Source organism: Eubalaena glacialis, chromosome 10, assembly GCF_028564815.1.
Source record: "Eubalaena glacialis isolate mEubGla1 chromosome 10, mEubGla1.1.hap2.+ XY, whole genome shotgun sequence".
Taxonomy (NCBI): Eukaryota; Metazoa; Chordata; class Mammalia; order Artiodactyla; family Balaenidae; genus Eubalaena; species Eubalaena glacialis.
In genome coordinates, this window is record NC_083725.1 from 62,941,751 (window position 1) to 62,963,443 (window position 21,693).

General features: G+C 38.1%; 1 long non-coding RNA gene across 1 annotated transcript in view; it reads left to right on the forward strand.

Annotated features, from left to right (window-relative positions):
- The window catches only part of LOC133098641 (uncharacterized), a 603,191-nt gene that overhangs the window by 47,990 nt on the left and 533,508 nt on the right, over positions 1 to 21,693 (forward strand). The window lies entirely within an intron of this gene.

Below are 21,693 nucleotides of genomic sequence, written 5' to 3' on the forward strand. Positions count from 1 at the left end.
ACCTACATGCATCAATTTCCTTTTTGTGCCAGCTCCTAAATTACTAAAAAAAGCTATTGTAGTAAAAACCTCAAGTAACAGGAAAGCTTAATAGGCAGAAATGGAAAAGCACAAAGGATGCTTGGAGACCAGTGGTTGTGCAGAAGTTCTAATTGGAGAGTCATGGGAAATGACTGGATAGGTAGGTCAGGGGAAGACTGGAGAGAATCAAAAATCTGAGAAAGGCCTAGATTTAAATGCTGGGTAAACCTTACTAGCTACATGATGTTGGTTACAGTTATTTATTACTTGTAAGCTCTAATTTCCTAATTTATAAGTTTGTTGGCACCATCACCAGCAGCATCATCACTGCTGTCCTTGGTGTGGTCATTGTCATCATTATCATTGGTACATCACAGGGTTTTTACAAATTCAGTGAGAGAATGTAGGTACAACATAACCCCAATGTCTACAACACAGAAGTCTAGCTGGTTCCCTTTCCTTCTTCTTGAAGGCCCAAATGAGAGATTTTATCTGTAGCATGCTTGCAGGTCTTTGGGCATGCTTTAAAAGGAGGCTTCCTAGTAATTTGGCAAGAGAGAAAGGGAAGTGGGCAGAAATAAGGGCAAACCACAAAACCCATACATCTCCAAATTTGTTTTTAGACAACTCCACATGATAATCAAAGTGCCACGTAAAAAATTAATCAGGCCAGCCCTGTTAAGACTGTAGAAAAAAATGGCAGCAACCTTGGACAATATTCTGGGGATCTTGGGGTACTTTTCAGGATGGGGGAGGTATTTGAGTACTTTTGTTGTCATTGTTGTTTGGTCAGATTTTTTATTTGAAAATAAATGAAACAAATGTGTGTTTTTAAAAAATGAAACAATGCATGAAAGATGTATGGGTTACCTTGTGTGTGAGCTGGTGATCAGATTGAAAGCTGCTTCTGGCTTCAGGCACCTTCAGTAGTGAGCTGTCTTTCCAGATCTGTCAGTAAGTGTCACTGGGGCTGGTTACATCTGAAGGAGGGACAGGTAGGACTTCCTCCTGCTGTGGGTTGAAATCACATTTATTATCCGAGCTGTCCGTCTGGTGAATGTGTTGTATATTTGTGTGCTTGTTTTCCTTTCCATCTCCCCCAGCCCATTTCCAATACTGAAGGGGATGTAGGAATTGATAATGGAATGACCTTGAGGCCAAAAACTGTGGCCTGAGTAACGTTCAATAAAATGGAGTATGACAGGTATTTCATAAAAGAGGTTTGCGAACAGATGACTTTTTACAAAGAAAATAAACTAACGTTGCTTTTTTGTTCAGGTGCCAAAGTGATTTGCTTTTCTCTGCTCTAGCAGATTCTGATTGACCATTTTCTCCTGTGAAAATGAGGAAATAGAAGAAAAAAAAAGGTCGCTCTATGTGATCCATTCAGTAAGAGGGCAGACCATTAATAGTTACCTTTTTCTCATTTTGCTATTTCTTTTAATGCTAATGGAAGAAAATGTCAATTTGCTGAAACTTCTGATATATTAGCCATCATAATAATGGTTAATACTTACTGAGCACTTATTATGTGCCAGTTACATTACTAACTACTTTGTAGGTGTTATATACTTCACACACAAACCCTGAGAGGAAACTAAGATGAAGGGAGTTTAAGCATTCTGCCTAACATTTAGAAATAAAACTGAAACACAAACTTAAGTACCTCCGAAACCAAACATCTGTGCTTTTAAATGTTGCTTCTTTTTTGAATTCCTCACTGTTCCTTGCTGGAGGTACTGTGCCAGGTACTGGTGAAGAATAAAAAATGGAACAAGAGAGAGATCCTAAAAATAAACTCTTATGGGTTTCAAAACCACAACAAATGTATAGACATCAGAATGGTACACCATGGAGTGGACAGAGTGAGAAACACAGCATATTGGAGGACCTTTGCCCATGTAAAGAGACTATCAATATGTAGATTAAACCAACTGGCATCATGGGGGGGTGGATACAGACCCAAAATGTCTGTACGTTCTGAATGTTTTTCAAGAGAAGCTAAAAATACAGATTTTTGTGTGCTCTTTTCCAAGTTGATGAATAATTTATCTAGCTATCTATCTATCTCTCCATCCATCCATATATCCTAAAAATTATACAAGTCAAACTAAAAATATCTGTGAGACAGATTACAGTATTGGTCTTCTAGTAAATATATGTGGAATAAAGATTGTATACTTGAAATTAGATTGTCCTGGATTATATTCCCATGCTACCACTTATTAGAGTTAGGAAATTGGGCACACGTGGTGTCTTTGAGGGCCACTTTTCTCACCTGTAGAATGTAGAGAGAGTATTACTAAACCTCTTAAGTCTATGGAGAAGATTAAGTGAGATAAAACATGTAAAGCTGGTAATACAAGTTTAGCACACAGTTGACAATATGTATATTTTTTTCTCTTTTACTCCAACCAGAGGAAGATAGATCCATAAAAGCAAAGCATTGTTGGTTGGTAGTATCTAGAATGGCTTACTGAGAAAGTGGTCCATTTGAGATGGACTTCAAAGGGGGGTATTATTTGGAGAAAAGTGACCCTCATGAAGATAATGTTATAAGTGGAATCTAAGTGTTAGGATTATTTAGAAAGTGCACAACTCTTTTTTGAATAATATATAGTTTGATGTAAGCTCTTAACTGGAGATAAGACTTGGAACATATACTGTTGTGACATATAGAAGGCTTAAAATGCCAAGGTATGGAGTATAATTATAATTGAGAATGCAACAAAGAACCACTGTGTTTTGTTTTTTTAATTATTATTTATGGAATGACATAACCAAGTTGACCTAGGGAGCTTAATCTTGCAGCACCACAAATAGTGGATGTGAGGGAAAGACCAGCAGTGGGAAAAACAGTCAAGAGGTGACTCAGCTAACTCAGGATATGGTCTGTGATCTACTGTTAGTGGAAATGGAGAAGAAAATCTAGGTGAGAGCAATCCTGAGAGATTAGTGGGAGAGACTTAAGATATCAATTTTCTTCATTGTTGGAGTTGCTGATTATAGATGGGAGACAAGAAACAGGAGGATCAAATGTGAGTTGAGACCTGGGAGGACATAGAAGTGAAGGAACTCTACAATCCAGGAGGGATCAAATCCTTATTCTCCTACTTGCTCCCTGTGGGACTTAGGGTAGGTTGCTTCACACTTTGAATGCCAGCTTCTTCGTGTGTTAAATAGGAATAAAAATACCTAGTTCCAGTGATGTTTTGAGAATAGGATGAGGTGGAATGTTTAATTAGGATAAGCCTGGCATACAAATAGTCTCTCGATACATGTAAGTCCCCCACTTTCTCCTTCACACCCAATACGGTGCTCCTTGGGGCACAATATGACTTTTTTTTCCTACCACTTCTGTCTCCACGGGAGATATTCAACCCTTACACCACCCAGTGGTGCTCCATGTGCCGCTTTCCAAATCAACAGAGGGTAGCGAGGAGCTGAAGCTGGACTTAACTAGCCCAGCCCCTCAAAGAATTCTCAAAGAGAAGCCTTGCTTTTGGGGGTGACTAAGTCCAATGTTCCATGAAAAGCACCCAGAAATGTGTATATATTTAATAAATGATAAATTGATAAATAATGAATTGAATTTAAAAATGATTTCTGGGAGCTTTGAACAATGCCTCAGAGAAATATAGAGAGGGTCAAGAAGCCAGGAACTCCAAAGGAAAATAAGATATTAGAAGATTCCTGTAACTTGTATACCACCCAAACAGGAAATGAACCTTACTTAAAACTTGTCCTACAAGGTCTTATACTCTGAGCATAACCATCCTTATTCTAAATTGCCCTGTGGGTAGAACTAGTTCAACTGCTTTCTTATTAAATATAGAAGAAATTATTTTATGTTAGGATTACATAAAGAGGCTCCAAAGGCCTTGTAATAAACATCTGAATAATGTCACCAGGTGACTACATGCATTTCATAGCAAATTCAGCTTATGTACATGCACATGAAAACAAATAAACAAACAACAAAAAAAACAAACACTGTGTGAATTCTATGGCCCAGAGTATCTATGGGAAATATTATTGTCTTGTTCTAGCTCAGAAACCCTTCTTTTATTGCATTTTAAAAAGTCTCTGATCATTTTCTATATCCTACATTGCCTTTCACTGGACTTTCCTTAACAATGTTGATAAACTAATGGCAAAAATTTTCTCAATTTCTCTATCTATAATTACTCAAGCTCCAGGTTTGACATACAAAATCCTTAGTAATTGAATTTCTATAGTTCTAGCTGATGCTGTGGCTACTTGTTTCTACAACTGTTCAGGGCAGGGACTTAAGGAGGACCCTCCTCTAATTATGTGCTCCCCAAACATGCCTGTTCTGTCTTCCTGCAATAGACTTGTCTCTGCAGTAGTTTGGTTGATGGGAGAGATATTGGCATGAAAAAGATGAGTCCTATGCTGAGTGCTACCTACAAAAGGCTTTCTCATTTTGAATAAATGAATGGCTCTTAGATTAGTTTCTACGTTATTCATTCAGATGTTCTCCCCACATGCCTACTGAGGGATTTCTTTCATGCCCACTTAGACATGGGTTTTACTATGATTCTGTACAGACTTTGGAACTGCTTCTGGCTTAAAGAAGGCAGGCGAACACAAAATAACCTTGTGGTGCATTTGTAATTGTCAAGTGTCTGCTATAGGTTCTGGCATATGGCTGCTGTCTCTCATCCATTCTCTGCTTGCCATCGAGGGCAGACATGAAAGGAGTGGTCCCAGGAAAATGTTCATATCTAATCAGACTCCTCTCTTGGGTCAGGGGCTACTCTTCATATCTGTTCCTCTGGCCTGAGCCATTGGCAGTGACCAAAGGATGGAAAATCCACTCATCCGTCTCAACAGCCAAGAGGACAGGGAGAAAGCAGCCTTCCAACCAGACCATGGAGCCAAATGGCAGGAGGTTTCTCTTCTCTTCAGAATACAAGTTATACCTGGCAGATAAACTGTACTCAGAGCACTACTAAAGTCAACAGCAGGATTTTTTGGTGGTTTTGTTTTTTAAATCCTCTTGACTTGTCAACAATGTTGTAGAGGAGGCTATTTGGATGAAATGACTCAGATGAACTTGTGATTGTATTATTAATATTAAAGAATATTAAAAGCTAAAATTATTAGGTGCTTACCATGTAGGAGCACAGTGCTAGGCACTTTAGTTACTGTATCCTGCTTAATTCTCACAATGAGAGAGCTGTAACTAGCATACTCATTTTGTAGATGAGAAAACAGACTTAGAGAGGAGAAATGACTTGACTAGGTGTTTACTCTTAAATGATGTGTAAATTTTAAAATCGTTTCATTGTTCCCATAGATGCTGAAAGAGCTGTGGAGTTATACAGGAACCTATGCAATAGCCAAGGCACATGCTGTTGTAGTCATCTTACTGATAAGGAAACTGAGGTTCAGAATATGTGAGTGACACACCCCAGATTTCACTGCTAGGTTATCTTGGAGCTGAATTCACACCAGATCTTCTGGTTTTAAATGCACTTTTCACCCAGTATAGCTGATGTAACTTTCAAAGCCTTTGTAAGGTGAAAGGTAAAGGAGAAGGTCCATGACCAAACAGCATGTGGGTTAATTTGGATTCAGTCAGATTTATCTCTCTGAACCTGGGCTTCTTCATCTGAAATAAATAAATAAATAAATAAATAAGGTTGTAAATACTTATAAAGTCCTAATCAGGATTAGCAATAGTTTATCAAAGTTCCTATCCTTACTTCTGGTATATAATAGGCACTCAAAAAAGTAGGAACATCTTCCATGTTTAGTTAAAGTGAAAAAAAGTGCTGAAGAAGCAAGAAGGAATATGAATGCACTGTTGGACATGGAGCTAGTATGTGTTCATTTGCTCATTGATTAATATGTGAAGTGAGAGTGGGATTATTATCATAAATCTGTCCCCATCCCTCTCAGAGTTTACATTTACATTGTGGAAAGATGAGGTAAGATTTTGATAGCACCTTCCTCTCTCATTGCAAGTTGGGTTCTCCGGCAAACGTGTTTGAACAGATAGGGACCATTATTCAATGTATCACTCAAAATTAAGTACAGAAAGCATGCCACTCAAGATATTTTAAGCAAGGATGGATTTAATATAGGGAATCGGAGGATTACAAATTCACTGCATAGGTTGAAGAAATGGACTGTAATCTGGGTCTCCAAGAAAGACTCCTAAACAATACAACTAACCCATAGGGAAGCTACCATCCTTGGTTACTTCTGGAGCTGCCTCATTCCTCAGACCTGTCACCACTGCTGCCCCCATTACAGACACGCAAATTATGGTGAAAGTAAAGCCGTATCTTCACGCCAGGGAATAAGAAATTGTGTCAAGGAGCATATGTCACCACTGTTGTTGCTTCTCCCAGCCACCCAAGAAGCTGGGTATGGGATGCTGCTGCAGAGAATCTTCACATTCCCGCAATGTTCCTGTGCAGACACAACAAAAAAGAGAAGAAAAATGCCTCTGTCTAAATTCTGACTTCAGATCTCAGGAAAATATATCTCACAACACTTTATACCCAGAACACTACAGATAAAGAAATGTAGTTTTTGGCTTAGCTTTTCAAACTCTCCCAAGAGAAAGAATTTGGGATGGAAGTTGAATGAATATTCAGCACACTCATTTTTCTGGACCAGTATGATATTCACATGGGGGAATCATTACATGATTTGGAGGAAAGTGATGTCACATAACTGACCTTCAGTTTCCTCATTTCCAATGAGGAATTAGAATCTAAAGTTTTTATTGTGAGATTGACATGAGATGATGTATAAATTGCCTAACATAGAGCTTGACATATCATATTTCCTCAATAAATGATAATTCTGTATGAAACATAAAGTATATACAGAACTCAGCACAGTATATTGCATGTAGTAAATGTTCAGTAAAAATATGTGTTGCAGGTGTGAATTGCATTATTTGGAGATAAATTATGTTCCAAGATGTAGTCCAAAAAAATTATGTTCCAGGGTTTATGCCAAATACTTTACTTGCCTTATTTCATTTAATCTTCTGTAAGTGAGCTCCTATTATTATTTGGTTTAAGGCATAGAAGTAATCTTATGTGAAGACACCAGAGTCTCAACCATTTCTTGAATATTTGGTATTCTTCATAGCATTCTTGGGGGACTCATACTGTCAATGAGCATGTGATTGTAAATACAGAACCTTCACATTGAATCCTGGATGCTACTGCATCCATAAACTTCCCTAAGAAGAGAAGTTTCTTTTTTGTTAAAAAGAAAAAGTTATTCAGGGCATGGGGTTCAAACATGCCTAATCTGGGTGAGGGTTCACTTTGAGACTATCAAATAATTGACTGCATCTGTTTGCTCACTGTGGGGATTGAAGTAGCTGACCTCTCGTATATATTTTTAACCCAAGAATATGTGTGTTAAATTTATAAGTCCAACCCAAGGTCCCATGAGTCCATACCAGATACCCAACTAATACATTACCCAACCATGACTTTGTTCAGTCTCCTGGAATGCTCTCTCTGTCTGCTCAGCATGGAATAAACATGTACAAAGAGAGCAATAACTTTGGTTTTATACAAACCTGAGTTCAGTTCCCACCTTGGCCACTTCTTATCTCTGTGATCTACCATCTCAAATCCTCAGTGTCCTCCTACGCAAAATGGGGATGCTTATTTCCTAGGTTGTTGTGAGGATTAGAGATTGTAATGTTTATAAAATGGGCAGTATGGTAATGAACATGTAGTTCATAATATTGCCATTACTTTTATCAATAAAATACTGCAGTAAGTTTATTGAAATTATCTTTGCCCATTTTACTTAGAATTCTATTTATTCAATGTTTAGATTCTGAAGGTAAATGTCAGAGAATTCTGCTTCCAAGAGAATATTTTCGAGTACATTTTTGTTTGAGAATGTTTAGCCTGGCAATGACGGAGAAAGAATGCACAAATCAATTGGCATGCACTCTCCAGAATATAGTAGCTTAAATGAACCGCTTAATTTGCATTCTCCAGAAGTAGTATTTATCTGGAAACTGCTTGCTATTTCATAGTGGCAAAAGATCTTATTTTAGTGACATTTTAAAATAGGGCAGGTAGTCCTGTTTGGGATGTGTAACCTCCTTAATGAAGTCCTCACCTCCACCTCCATGCCAGTCAAATGAGAATTACTGTGTTCTTTCAGCTCTTGAAAGATGCAAAAATGTATACAAAGGGAGTGTGTTGTAGTGGAAATAAGGTAGGATTTAGAATCAAAGGCGTCTACCTTGGGTTTGAGAGTAAACTTGAAAAGTTCCTGAACCTCTTTGAGCCAGATTCTTTGCCTATGAAATGGTGATAAAATAAAACCAGGTTCATAGATTTTCTGTGAGGATTAAAAATAAGCCAATGTCTCTCAAAATGATGTGAGTGGTTGAAAGTACAGACTCTGGAGTCAAATGGCCAGTGTTCGACTCTCAGCTTCACCACTGACCAACTGATTGACCTTGAGCATGCTACTTAACCTTTCTGTAGCCAGTTCCCTCATATGAAGAAAAGTAAAGAGGAAGAGCAAGTTTGATGACCCATAAGATATTAAGAAGAGTGTTAAGCGTATTAAATGGGATCATGCATATTAGTAAGTGAGCAGTGAATTTGAAGTATTGCTACAATTGTTTCGATAAACGGTGTTGGTTTCATTATGACCCTTCTCATACTGCGCTAAATGATGATTTGCTTCCATGTCTGTCATCCTAGCTAGGATGCAAGTTCCTTGAGGACAGATGTCATGGCATACTCATCTTTGTCATGCATGCCCAGCATGGTATTTTGCACAGAATAGGGTCTCTGAAATACTTGATAAATAAATTTTTGGATCATTTTAGGAAGAATCCAGAGCAAGTGAACCACACATTCAATGCACTTTGACCTTCCTTGCTGATGCACTGTGATACATCCGTCTCTGTGGCACACGCTATAAGATATAGAAAGAATGAGTGCAACTATGCACTTGTATTGAAAACAGTCTAGTTGAAAACTAACAATGAAACGGGTCTTTAAAATGTGAGAAGCTCAATGCTAGCTCAAGGTACTTTTCATAACTATGATGGCCGTTTAGGAGCACAGATCCGTGTTCTCAAGTAACTCATGTATCTCTTCATCCATGTAAAAATAAACCAGGCAGGGAACCAAAAGACATGGCTTCTCATCTCTACTAACCATATATTTCCTGTATCATTTTGGTAAAATAATCCGTCTCCCTTGGATTAAATTACCTATTATATAAAACAATCTGTGACTTTATACCTTTAGTCTTTGTAAATGTCATTCATTTCAAATACATTCACTTAGAAATCTCAAAATAGTTTTCCAATGTGCTTTGTTAAGATGCATATTCAGGAACTAAATATTAGGTCCTATCTTGGCATTCTTTACTTAAAACCCTCCAAGTGCTTTTTGTGCACTCAGAATAAAATCTAAGTTCATATCATAGCCTACAAAATACTGCGTGATCTAACCCTAACGTCTACCCCTCCCACTCTGCTCATTGCTCTCCAGTTATAGCAGCCTGTCTGTTGTTTTCTCAGACCTTAAAAGTTCTGCCTAATCCCTCTGCCTGGATGACTCTATCCCCAGATATCTACATGGTTCACTTTGCCCTTCTTTGAGATCTTTGCTCAAATGACACTTCCTTATAGTTTTCATCCCTGACAACTTTATCTAAAATTGCTCCCCACCTTACCCCTTTACACAGCTTTATTTTTGTTCATGAATCATTTCTGTTCTTAATTTATTATTCATGCATGCATGTATTTAACAAATCTGTGTTGAGCTTCTAATCTGTGCCTTGTTTTGAGAGGGGTCCTGTAGATTTTTCTTTCTTTTTTTTAAATTAATTAATTAATTTATTTATGGCTGTGTTGGGTCTTCGTTTCTGTGCGAGGGCTTTCTCTAGTTCCGGCGAGCGGGGGCCACTCTTCATCGCGGTGCGCGGGCCTCTCACTGTCGCGGCCTCTCTTGTTGCGGAGCACAGGCTCCAGACGCGGATGCTCAGTAGTTGTGGCTCACGGGCCCAGTTGCTCCACGGCATGTGGGATCTTCCCAGACCAGGGCTCGAACCCGTGTCCCCTGCATTGGCAGGCAGATTCTCAACCACTGCGCCACCAGGGAAGCCCTCCTGTAGATTTTTGAGGCACAGGAGCTGTCCTCAAAAATCTGTGCAGAGAATTTATAAATGAAAGGGAACTGTGGTTCAGTGATTTAAGCACTATGATGGTGGTGGACAAGGAGTGCTATGGAAGCAATAAAGGAGGCACATAATCTGGCTGAAGATTTGAGGAAGGCTTCCTAGAGAGTGACCACTAAACTGAGCCTTTAAGGTTGAGCAGGAATTATCCAAGTGAAAGAGGATGAGAACACTTCTCTGGGCAGAATGAAGACCAAGTTCAAGATATAGAAGAGGAAAGGGAGCACTGGCACTTTTGAAAAATTGAAGGGCACTCATGGCTAGAATGCTGTATTTTAAGGGGGAAGGAAACGAGGCAATGGAAGAGGTTTCAGATGGTTTGAAATGCAGGCAAGGGGCAGACCATGGACCATTATAGCAAGTTTGATATTCTTGCAGGGACAATAGAAATCACTGAAGAGTTTTAAGAAGAATGACTTGATAAAATTTTTTTTGTTTAAATCCCTCTAGTTATAGGATGTTAAATGGACTAGAAGGGTTAATGCTCAATTAAGATGCTGTTGCAACAGCACAAATGAGACACAGTGAAGGCCAAGATGAAGAACATAGTGGTGAGAATGAAGAGAAGTGTCTGAAAGAAGGAGGCATGTGAGGACTGTTTAGAAGTCTGGCATGAGAGAGAAGTAGAGTTCAAACACGGCACTGACATTTCTGGTTGTATCCAGGGGAATCATTTATTGAGGTGAGGTGCAAAACACAGGAAGGTAGGTGAGTTTGGGTAGGAAGATAATGAGTGCTGTTTTGAAACTCATGTAAGACTTCCAAAAGGAGATGGATTAAATATCTCTGGTTTCTCCCTCCAGTTATAAATTATTACATTGCTTTTTTTTAATGTTGAAGATATAGTTACTTTGTATCTTTAATAAATCTTCCACTATGCATAAACTTATCAGTTCATTAAATATTTGCTAACTTATTTATTTGCAGGCATTTCAAGTGAATATTTAAGCTGTCTTGGAATTTAGAACCTTATAATTTAAACAGATTCACATATATTACACAACACAACTCTTGACCTTGCTAGGCTTCGGAGATCTAATGGAAAACGAAATAAAACAGAGCTGAGTGGACTTGGGGCTAGAAGTAATAAATATAGGATGCAGTCACTTAGTAGCACTATAGTTAAGGATAGTAGGATATGTACATAAAAACTGCCATGCATTGAAGTAGCCTCAATATCATACAAGTCATTTAGGGGGCTAATCACCATTTCAAATATTCCACTCTACTTTCTCAATGAATGCATTCTTCCTCGCCCTCAGCTCTGTAATCATTATAACTAACAATTACTGAGCAAATACCTCAGGCATTATATCTGTAAATCCTCAAAATAGTCTTATGAGTAGGTGCTATATTATGCCCATTTTACAGATGAGAAATCTGAGACTTCGAATGTTTTAAGTATATTTACAAGGTCAAAAGATAATAAGTGGTGGCACCTGAACTTAAACTAGGTCTGTCTGTAAGATTTTGTATAAAAATTGTCATTGCCCATGTAAATTATGCTACAAAGAAATGATTACAGATAATAACGTACACTGATTGCACAGACTTTTCCATGTATAATTAAGTCATTTAATTCTACCTGTGAGGAAGACATCTGCAAATTGGGGAGGAAAATGTCTATTTCAGAGGGTTGATGTTAATATTAAATATGTTTCTACATGAAATGACTTAGCATGGCCTGGCATAGTAAGCACCATGGGTGTGGTAGTTGATATATCATCATCATCATCATTCTTCTAAATTTTCCTATGAGCAAAGGAAGACAAGCTAAGTACCTTGCTCAAGATCACATAATAATGATGGTGGAGCCAGGATTTAATTCTGAATCTAGCTAATTGTGAGGTTAAATGTTCTTTACACAGAGCATCATCTTAAAGAATTGACTTCCTGGGTAATGAATGACTTACATTTGGCAGTCATCATCAAATGACAAAATCCAAGTTTTATTATTGTCATTTGGCTCCCTGTTTGATGATCATCATATTATAGGGTTATACAATTGTGTTAAATATATTTGACTATGTATCCATTTCGCTATGTACTCCAGCTCAGAAGTCTAAGTAATATGCAACTCACTGAGTGATTTGGACACACACACACACACACTCTTAGTAAAAATGTCCACTTATGGATCTAAAATGCAATTTACGGTGAAAGTTCACAAAGCTGTGAGCTTTATGAGAAAGGGCAGGCATCTGTCTTATACATAATTGGAATTCACAACACAGTATAGTACAGTTGCCATGCATCTGTTAAAGGCCAAAAAATTTATTAGAGCAAATAAAAAATTATAGACATTCCCTTTGGGTAAAGGAATCCTTCAGTAATATGCAACATTACTAGGAGAAAACTCTTAGAGAAAGAACAGTGATGGCAGATCACAGACAGTGACACATCTTTGTGCTCATGCAATGCTGAATATTATTTGAGAATAATTTTATCACTTTGTTCTTTTATTCAATAAAGATTTCTTAGTGATTACTACATGTTGGCAGTATTCTATGTAATGGAGATACAAAAGTATTCAAACCGCTGTCTTCATGGAATTTACATTCTAGTGTCCACTAACTAGCCTTATCATTACACCTGTTATGGACATCCTCTAAACGGAAAAAATTCAACTGACTGTATGGAGCTTTTGGAAAATAGTTAAGAACAAGCTTGTATAAATTCTGCATATACATTTTTAAAGTGTCATGTAAGTGTAATATATGTGTTTTCTTATCTGTAATATGAAGAGAAACCCATTTTTTCAAGCTATCACATAGGTTAATGGTTAGGATAAAATATACACATGACATACCACTAACTCCCTGGATGACCTGGGGCATGTCACCTTGTGGAATAAAACACCTACCTCCAAATCCATCAACCTTAGTTTCCTCTTTTTAAAATGAAAGGGATTTATTTCCAGCACTGATAGTCTATGATTCTATTAAAAAACAAACAAACAAAAAAAAACTTAACAGTAAGTAGTTTGAAATGGGTAGTATAAAAATATTTACTGCAGTGGGCTCAGCTCTGCAATTCCCTGGTCCTCCATCTATAAGAATTTTGTAGTAAGAAGATGAGAAAGAATCAAGTGGAGTCCAAGCTGAGGCACTAATGGGGAAATATGGTGGGTCCAGCAGGCCAAATGCTAGTGTGCAAAGAGCTTATCAAACAGGGACTTGATCTAGGCCAATACCCCCATTCCCAAGGAAAGCCCATCTTGATCTTCAACATAGTAGAGTCAACAAGAGATTCTGGGTAATCTGCCTGGCTTGAAGCTGAAACACAGGCAGTTGTGGGAGTTCCACTTAATAGCTGTCTGACCATGGACAAGATATAACCTCTCTGTCCCTCGGTGTCCTCATCTGTAAAATGATATTATAATAATAAAAATTATTATAATAACACCTACTTCAGGGGAATTTCTGCTTCTGGGAAGATGAAGTAGAGATTCTTTACCTGAGCACTCCTGCCAAGCACAACTAAAAGCCATGGACAATATATGTAAAACAAACATAAGGAGACTCTGAAAGGTGGAGAGAAGAAGGTAGACTTCCTAGGCACGTCAGGATCCAAAAAAAACAACACAGTGGTGAGGCCCCTGGATTTTATTTTTGTCTCATATATCAAGACTTAGAACTGAAGAAGCTGGCAACCCAAAAATGCCAACAGTGAATACCAAAAAGGGAAACAAAGCCTGCTCTCTCTTGGCAAAGGATCAGGAAAGGCGCAGTCTAGAAAGAGGGAATGCTTTTGGACAATAACTGTTCTACTCCAGACAAATACCACAGAAAAAACAGTGTGTCCTACACCCACCCATGACAGCTAAAACCAAATGGGGAGTCTAAACTTTCATCCTTTTGAGGCTCTAATGAGATGCACTAACACCCCTGCTCGAGTGGTGTTAGAGACAGCCAAATAGGGAGCTGAGACTTTTACCCCCACCAGCCAGTAAGAAGATTTCCCACCCCCACATAGCATCAGTAGAGGCCATGAGGGGACCCTGGACTTCTACCCCCACCTGGCAGTAACAAAACATCCCTCCCTCTTCCCACTCTGTGTGTGTGTGTGTGTGTGTGTGTGTGTGTGTGTGTACAAGACAGAAAGGGGAGGGGGCCTTTTGAAGAGTCAGAACTTTCACCATTACCCAGTGGTTACAGGCCACCTCCATACCACCACAGTGTCTGTGAAGACCAGATGGTAAAGTGGAATCCCACCCCTGCCTCAAGTGACAATGAGGCTCTATAAGGAATCTGGACTTTTTCCTCCACCTACCAGTAATGAGGTCACCTCCCCATTCCCTAGCTAGGGCAGTGTTAGAAAAAGGTCAGGTATAGCAAAAGGTTTAAATAAAATCTAGAGTCTCATAATATGAATCAAAAATAACAAGTTTCAATCAAAAATAACTTATCATGAATCAGAAGGTCTCAAACCTGAATGAAAAATGACAATCAATAGATGCTAACACCAAGATAACAGACATCTTAGAATTATCTGGCAAAGATTTTAAAGCAACAGTAATAAAAATGTTTCAAGGAGTAATTATGAATACACTTGAAACAAATGAAAAAAATAGAAAGTCTCAGCAAACAAATAGAAGATAGGAAGAATAACCACATGGAAATTTTAGAACTGAAACATACCATAACCAAAATAAAAATCTCAGTGGATGGCTCAACAACAAAATAGAAAGGGCAAAGGAAAGAATCAGTAAGCAAGAAGATAGAACAGAAATTATACAGTAGAGCACAAATAGACAGGAGAAAATTGAACGGAGCTCTGGAACAAGTGAGACTATAAGAAAAAAATATCTAACATTAATGTTATCAGAGTACTGGCAGGAGAGGAGAAAGGCAGGTATGGAAAAGTACTTGAAAAAAAGTGGCTGAAAATTTCTCAAATTTGACAAGAAACATAAGCCTATAAACTTAAGAAACTGAGTGAAATGAAGACAGGATAAACTCAAAGAAATTCATGCCAATATATATTATAATTAAATTCCTGAAAACTAAAACAAAGAAAAAATCTTGAAAGCAGCAAGAGAAAAGTGATATCTTACATATAGGGGAAAAATTCAAATGACAGGGGATTTCTCATCAGAAAGCAAAGAGGCCAGAAAGAAGCAGCACAATATTTTTCACCTGCTCAAAGAAAATAACTGTCAATCCCAAATCCTATACACTTCAAAAATATCCATCAGAAATGAAAGGGAAGTCAAGACACCCTCAGATAAAGGAAAATAAAGAGAATTTGTCAGTGTTTAAAGTTGCTCTAGGTATTACATTATAGATAGATGATGATAGATAGGCAGACAGGAAAATATAGACAGACAGGCAGGCAGATCCTATACAAGTTTTTTTTCATTTTAGCAATTCAAATGAATTCTAGAAAACTTACCTCTCTGTAATTCCCTTTCTCTCCTTCACTTATACTATGAGTGTCTTTTTTTTTTTTAATTGGGGTATAGTTTTTTACAATGTTGTGTTAGTTTCTACTGTACAATGAAGTGGATTTCCCTGTGCTATACAGCAGGTTCTCATTAGTTATCTATTTTATACATATTAGTGTGTGTATGTCAGTCCCAATCTCCCAATTCATTCCATCCCCCTTTTTCCCCCTTGGTGTACATATGTTTGTTCTCTACGCCTGTTTCTCTATTTCTGCCTTGCAAACCAGTTCATCTGTACCATTTTTCTAGATTCCACATTTATGGGTTTATATATGATATTTGTTTTTCTCTTTCTGACTTACTTCACTGTGTATGACAGTCTCTAGGTCCATCCACATCTCTACAAATGACCCAATTTCATTCCTTTTTATGGCTGAGTAATATTCCATTGTATACATGTACCACATCTTCTTTACCCATTCATCTGTCAGTGGACATTTAGGTTGTTTCCATGACCTGGCTATTGTAAATAGTGCTGCAATGAACATCGGGGTGAATGTGTCTTTTTGAATTATGATTGTCTTAAATATTTCCACATTTAGAAGCACATCAGACAATGTTATAATTTTTAGCTTCAATCCTCAAACATACTTTAGAAAGCTCAAGAGATGGAAAGCCTATTTTATTTACCCATGTTTTTGTTTACAGTGTTTTTTTTTTCCTTCATTTTTCATGTTCCAACATTTCCTTTCTATTTAGAGAACCTCAACCTAAGTTTCACACCATATACAAAAATTAAATCAAAATTGGTCATGGACTTAAATGTGTTAAAAAAAAAAAAAAAACAACTATAAAGCTTTTAGAACAAAATAGCAGGAGACAGTCTTTAAAATCTAAAGTTGGTCAAAGTAGTTTATAGAATTTCCATCACAACATAATACATACAAGAAAAAAAACGATAAATTAGATTTCATAAAATTTCAAAACTTTTGCTCTGTAAAAGATCCTCTTAAAAGGTTGAAAAGACCTCCTACGTAGTAGAGGAAAATAGTTGCCAATCATATGTCCATATATAAAGAACTCTCAAAACTCCATATTTATAGAACAAACAATCCAATTAAAAAATGGACAAAATACATGAAGAAACATTTCACCAAAGAAGATATACAGATGGCAAATAAGCACATGAAAAGAATGTTAAAATCATTAGTCATTAGAGAAATCCCAATTTAACCATAATGAGGTATCACTACACACCTACAAGAATGAATAAAATAAAAAATAGTGACAGCATTAAATGCTGGAGGATGTAGAGATACTGAATCACTCATATATTGGTGTTAGGAATGGAAGACATACCACCACTCTGGAAAACAGTTGGGCAAGTCTTCGAAAAAACTAATTATGGAGCCAAGATGATGGAGTAGAGAGACCGTGAGCTCATCTCTGATCATAGGCACATCAAAATTGCAACTATTTACGGAACACTTGTGGAGGCAAAAGCCTGGAAACTACCAGAAGAGATCTTCTACAGCTCAATATATAAAGAGGGAACCACAACAAGATGTGTAGGAGGGGTGCAGTTGTGATATAGTTAAGACCCATACCCCTGGGTGGGTGACCCACAAACAGGAGAATAATTACAATTGCAGAGTTCTCCCCAAGGAACAAATAGTCTGATGCCCACATCAGGTTCCCAACCTGGGGGTCCTGCACCCGGAAGATGAGCCCCTGGAATGTTTGGCTTTAAAGGCCTGCAGGACTTAATTTCAGGAGACCTAGAAGGCTGTGGAAAACAGTGATTCCACTCTTAAAGTGTACACACAAAATCCCACACACTTCAGGATCCAGGGCAGTAATTGGAAAGGAGATTGGGTCAGACCTACCTGCTTATCTTAGAGAGTCTTCTGGAAAGGCAGGGGGCAACTGGAGTTCACCCTGAGGATGTAGACACTGGTAGCAGCCATTTTCAGGAACTCATTCTACCATGTGGACATGAGTGCTGTCAAATGACATTTTGGAATTCTCCATCTAACTTATTAGCCTCAGGACCCAGTCCCACCCATGCCCACCATTCCATAGTCACCAGTACTGGGAAGCCTCAAGCCAAGAAACTAACTCAGAGATAACACAGCCCCACCTACCAGTCCACAGGCTTTCTTAAGATCCCCGGAGCCCACAGCTGCCCCTGGACATGGCCCCACCCACCAGAGGGCCCAGGAGCGGGCATCACACGCCAGTGCACAGGAACTAGATCCAGAACCCCCAGGGCTCTGCAACCAGAGTCCCTGGGTCCCAGCTCCACCCCCCCAGTGGTAAGGTACCAGCCCCAGGAAAAACAAAGCCCTATAGCCTTCAGAACGAGCCCACACATCAGCAGGCCAGCACCAGCCATGGGACCGGTTGATCCCCAGCTCCAGCCATCAGTGATACTGCCTAGCCTGGGGAACAGCCTCACTCACCAGTGGGCAACATCAGCCCCAGAAAAAACACAGCCCTGTAACCTTCAGACCCAGCCAACTCAATAGCAGGACAGTACCTGCTCTGGGACCTGCTGGGCCCCAACCCTGCCCACCATCAGGCAAACACTGCTTTGGGACACCCTGGATACCACAGCTAGCTGTATCAGGAACCAGCCCCACCCACAAGTGTTCCACTAACTTTGGGACCCTTGGGCCCTGCAGCCAGGCCTTGGGACACAGCTCTGCCACCAGTGGGCCAGCACTAGGCCCCGGGACCTGGTTTCACCCATCGGTGAGTGGGCATCAGCCTGGGGATATCCTGGACTCCAACTCAAACCACCAGTGAGCCAGCACTAGCCCTGGAGTCCTCCAAGTTTCTTCAGCTAACAGCCTCATGACCTGGCCCTGACAAACAGTGGCCAGTAGCCTTCACACAAGGCAAGTCCTCGCAATCAGCTGGATGGGAGCCAGCCAAGCCTACCAGACTTCCCACAGTTGTCCGCCCACCACAACAGGAGGACCCAAGCAGCCCACATAGGGGGCACCCCTAGAGCAAATAGCTCTAGTGACCAGAGGGCAGTGAGCTGCTGGGACTCATAGGATATCTCCTACAAAAGACCATTTCTCCAAGGTCAGGAAATGTAACCAGCCTACCAGATACATAGAAATGAAAACAGCATATTAGGCAAAGTGAGGTGTCAGAGGAACCTGTCCAAAACAAATAAGATAAAAAACCCCAGAAGAAACTAAGTGAAGTGGATATAGCCAATCTACCTGAGAAAGGGTTCAAAGTAATAATTGTAAAGATGGTTAAAGAATTCAGAAGAATAATGGATGAACACAGAGAGAAGTTAGAAGTTTTTAGCAAAGAATTAGAAAGTGTAAAGCACAACCAAACAGAGATGAAGAATACAATAACTACGATGAAAAATACACTAGGAGAAACCAAGAAAACACTAGAATAAATGATACAGAGGAACGGATCAGTGAGCTGAAAGAGTAGTGGAAATCACTGAAGATGAACAGAAAAAAGAAAAAAGCACATAAAGAAATGAGGACAGTTTAAGAGACCTCTAGGACAATACCAAGCATACTATCATTCTCATTATAGTGGTCCGAGAAGGAGAAGGGAGATAGAAAATGACAGAGAACATAGTTGAAGACGTAATAGCTGAAAACTTCCCAAACCTGGGAAAGAAACAGACATCCAAGTCCAGGAAGCACAGAAAGTCTCAAACAGGATCAACCCAAAGAGGACTACACCAAGACACATTGTAATTAAAATGGCAAGAATTAAAGATAAAGAGAGAATATTAAAAAGCAGCAAGGGAAAAACAACAAGTTACATACAAGGGAACTCCCATAAGGCTATCAGCTGACTTTTCAGCAGAAACTCTTCAGCCCAGAAGGGAGTAACACAATATATTTAAAATGATGAAAGGGAAAAACCTACAACCAAGAATACTATACCCAGGAAGGCTCTTATTCAGATTTCATGGAGAGATCAAAAGTTTTACAGATAAGCAAATGTTAAAAAGAGTTCAGAACCACCCAACCAGCTTTATAAGAAATGTTGAAGGGACTCCTCTAAGTGAAAAAGTAAAGGCCACAACTAGAAACATGAAAGTTACAAAAGGAAAAATCTCATAAGTAAAGGCAAATAAATCAACCATGCACAAAGGCAATAAATCAACCATGTACAAAGCTAGTAGGAAGGTTAAAAGACAAAAGTAGTAAAATCATCTATATTCACAATAAGCAGTTAAGGGAATATACAAAACAATTAGATGTAAAATATGATGTCAAAATCAGTAATCATGAGGAGAAGAGAGTAAAAATGTAGGATTGTTAAAATGCATTTGAAATGAAGATATCTGTAACTTAAAGTAACCATATATAGATAGATAAATAGGTAGATAGATAATAGAAATATTTATATAAACTCATGGTAACCACAAACCAAAAAGCTATAATAAATACTCACATAAAACAAATAGAAAGGAATCCAAACATAACACTAAATATAGTCACCAAATCACAAGGGAAGAGAACAAAAGAAGAAGAAAAGAACAAAAAAGAACTACAAAAATAACACAAAAACAATTAACAAAATGGCAATAAGTATGTATGTAGCAATAATTGCTTTAAATGTAAATGGACAAAATTGCTCCAATCAAAGACAGAGTGGCCAAATGGATAGAAAAAAGATATATGTATATATATATATATATATGTGTCTTATATATATATATAGATACACACACACAGTAGACTTTAAGACAAAGACTGATAAAGAAACAAAAACATTACATAATGATCAAGGGAATGGCCCAGGAAGAAGATATAAGAATTGTAAATACATATGCACTCATAGGACCACCTAAATACATGAAAAATTATTAACAGACGCAAAGGGAGAAATTGAGAATAACACAATAATAGTAGGAGACTTTAGCACCACACTTACATCAATAGATCATCAAGATGGAAGATCGGTAAGGAAGCACTGACCATAAATGACACTTTAAAACAGATGGAATTAATTGACACATATGGAACATTCCATCCAAAAGCAGCAGAATACACATTCTTTTCTAGTAAATGTGTAATATTCTTAGGGTAGATCACATGCTAGTCCACAAAACATGCCTTGATAAATGTAAGAAAATTGAAGTCATGTCAAGCATCTTTTCCAACCACAACATGATGAGACTAGAAATCAACGGCAAGGAAAAAAAAAAACTGCAAAAAACACAAACACCACAGACATGTGGAGGCTGAACAATATGCTACTAAACAACCAGTGGGTCACTAAAGAAATACATTCAACAACCTGAATAAACCTTTAGAGAATTATGCTGAGTGAAAATAGCCAATCACAAGTTTACATAGTCTATCATTCCATTTATGTAGCATTCTTGAAATGAAATATGACAGAAATGGATAACAGGTCAATATTAGTGTTTTCCAGTGCTTAAGAAAAGGTTGGGGGCAGTAAGGAAACAGGTATATCTATAAAGGAGTAATATTAGAGGTCCTCATATTACAGTGGTGTTGGAAATGCTCTGTATCTTGACTTTATCAATGATAATAACTTGGTTGTGGTATTATATTACAGTTTCATAAGATACTGTCATTTGGAGAAATTGGATAAAGGATACAGGGATATCTCAGAATTATTTGTTAAAGCTAAATGTGAATCTAAAACTATGTAAAAATACAAAAGTTACTTTAAGAAAATTTACCTACCTCCAAGTTATGATTCTGAAGGTTAAATTAATTATTCATGTAAAGTCTCAGTAGTAGCTGGGTAGTAGCTAAAGTTGTAGTAAAGTCTGGGTAGTAGCTTTCAAAAGCCCTCAGCTATTTTTATTTTCATTTTGCTTAATAAATCAATGAATGGACACATGAAAGTAACTAAGAGCATCCAGAGATATTTCCTAGAAACCATGATTATTCAAATTTTGTGGGACAGGGAGTTTGTTTTAAAAGAAGAATTGGTAAATTCTATTCAGAGGACTGAGCCTGTTTATTTATTTTTGTTTCCTTTCATTCTACACCATTGCATTAATAAATCAGTCATTTATTAAGCAGCTCTTTTAT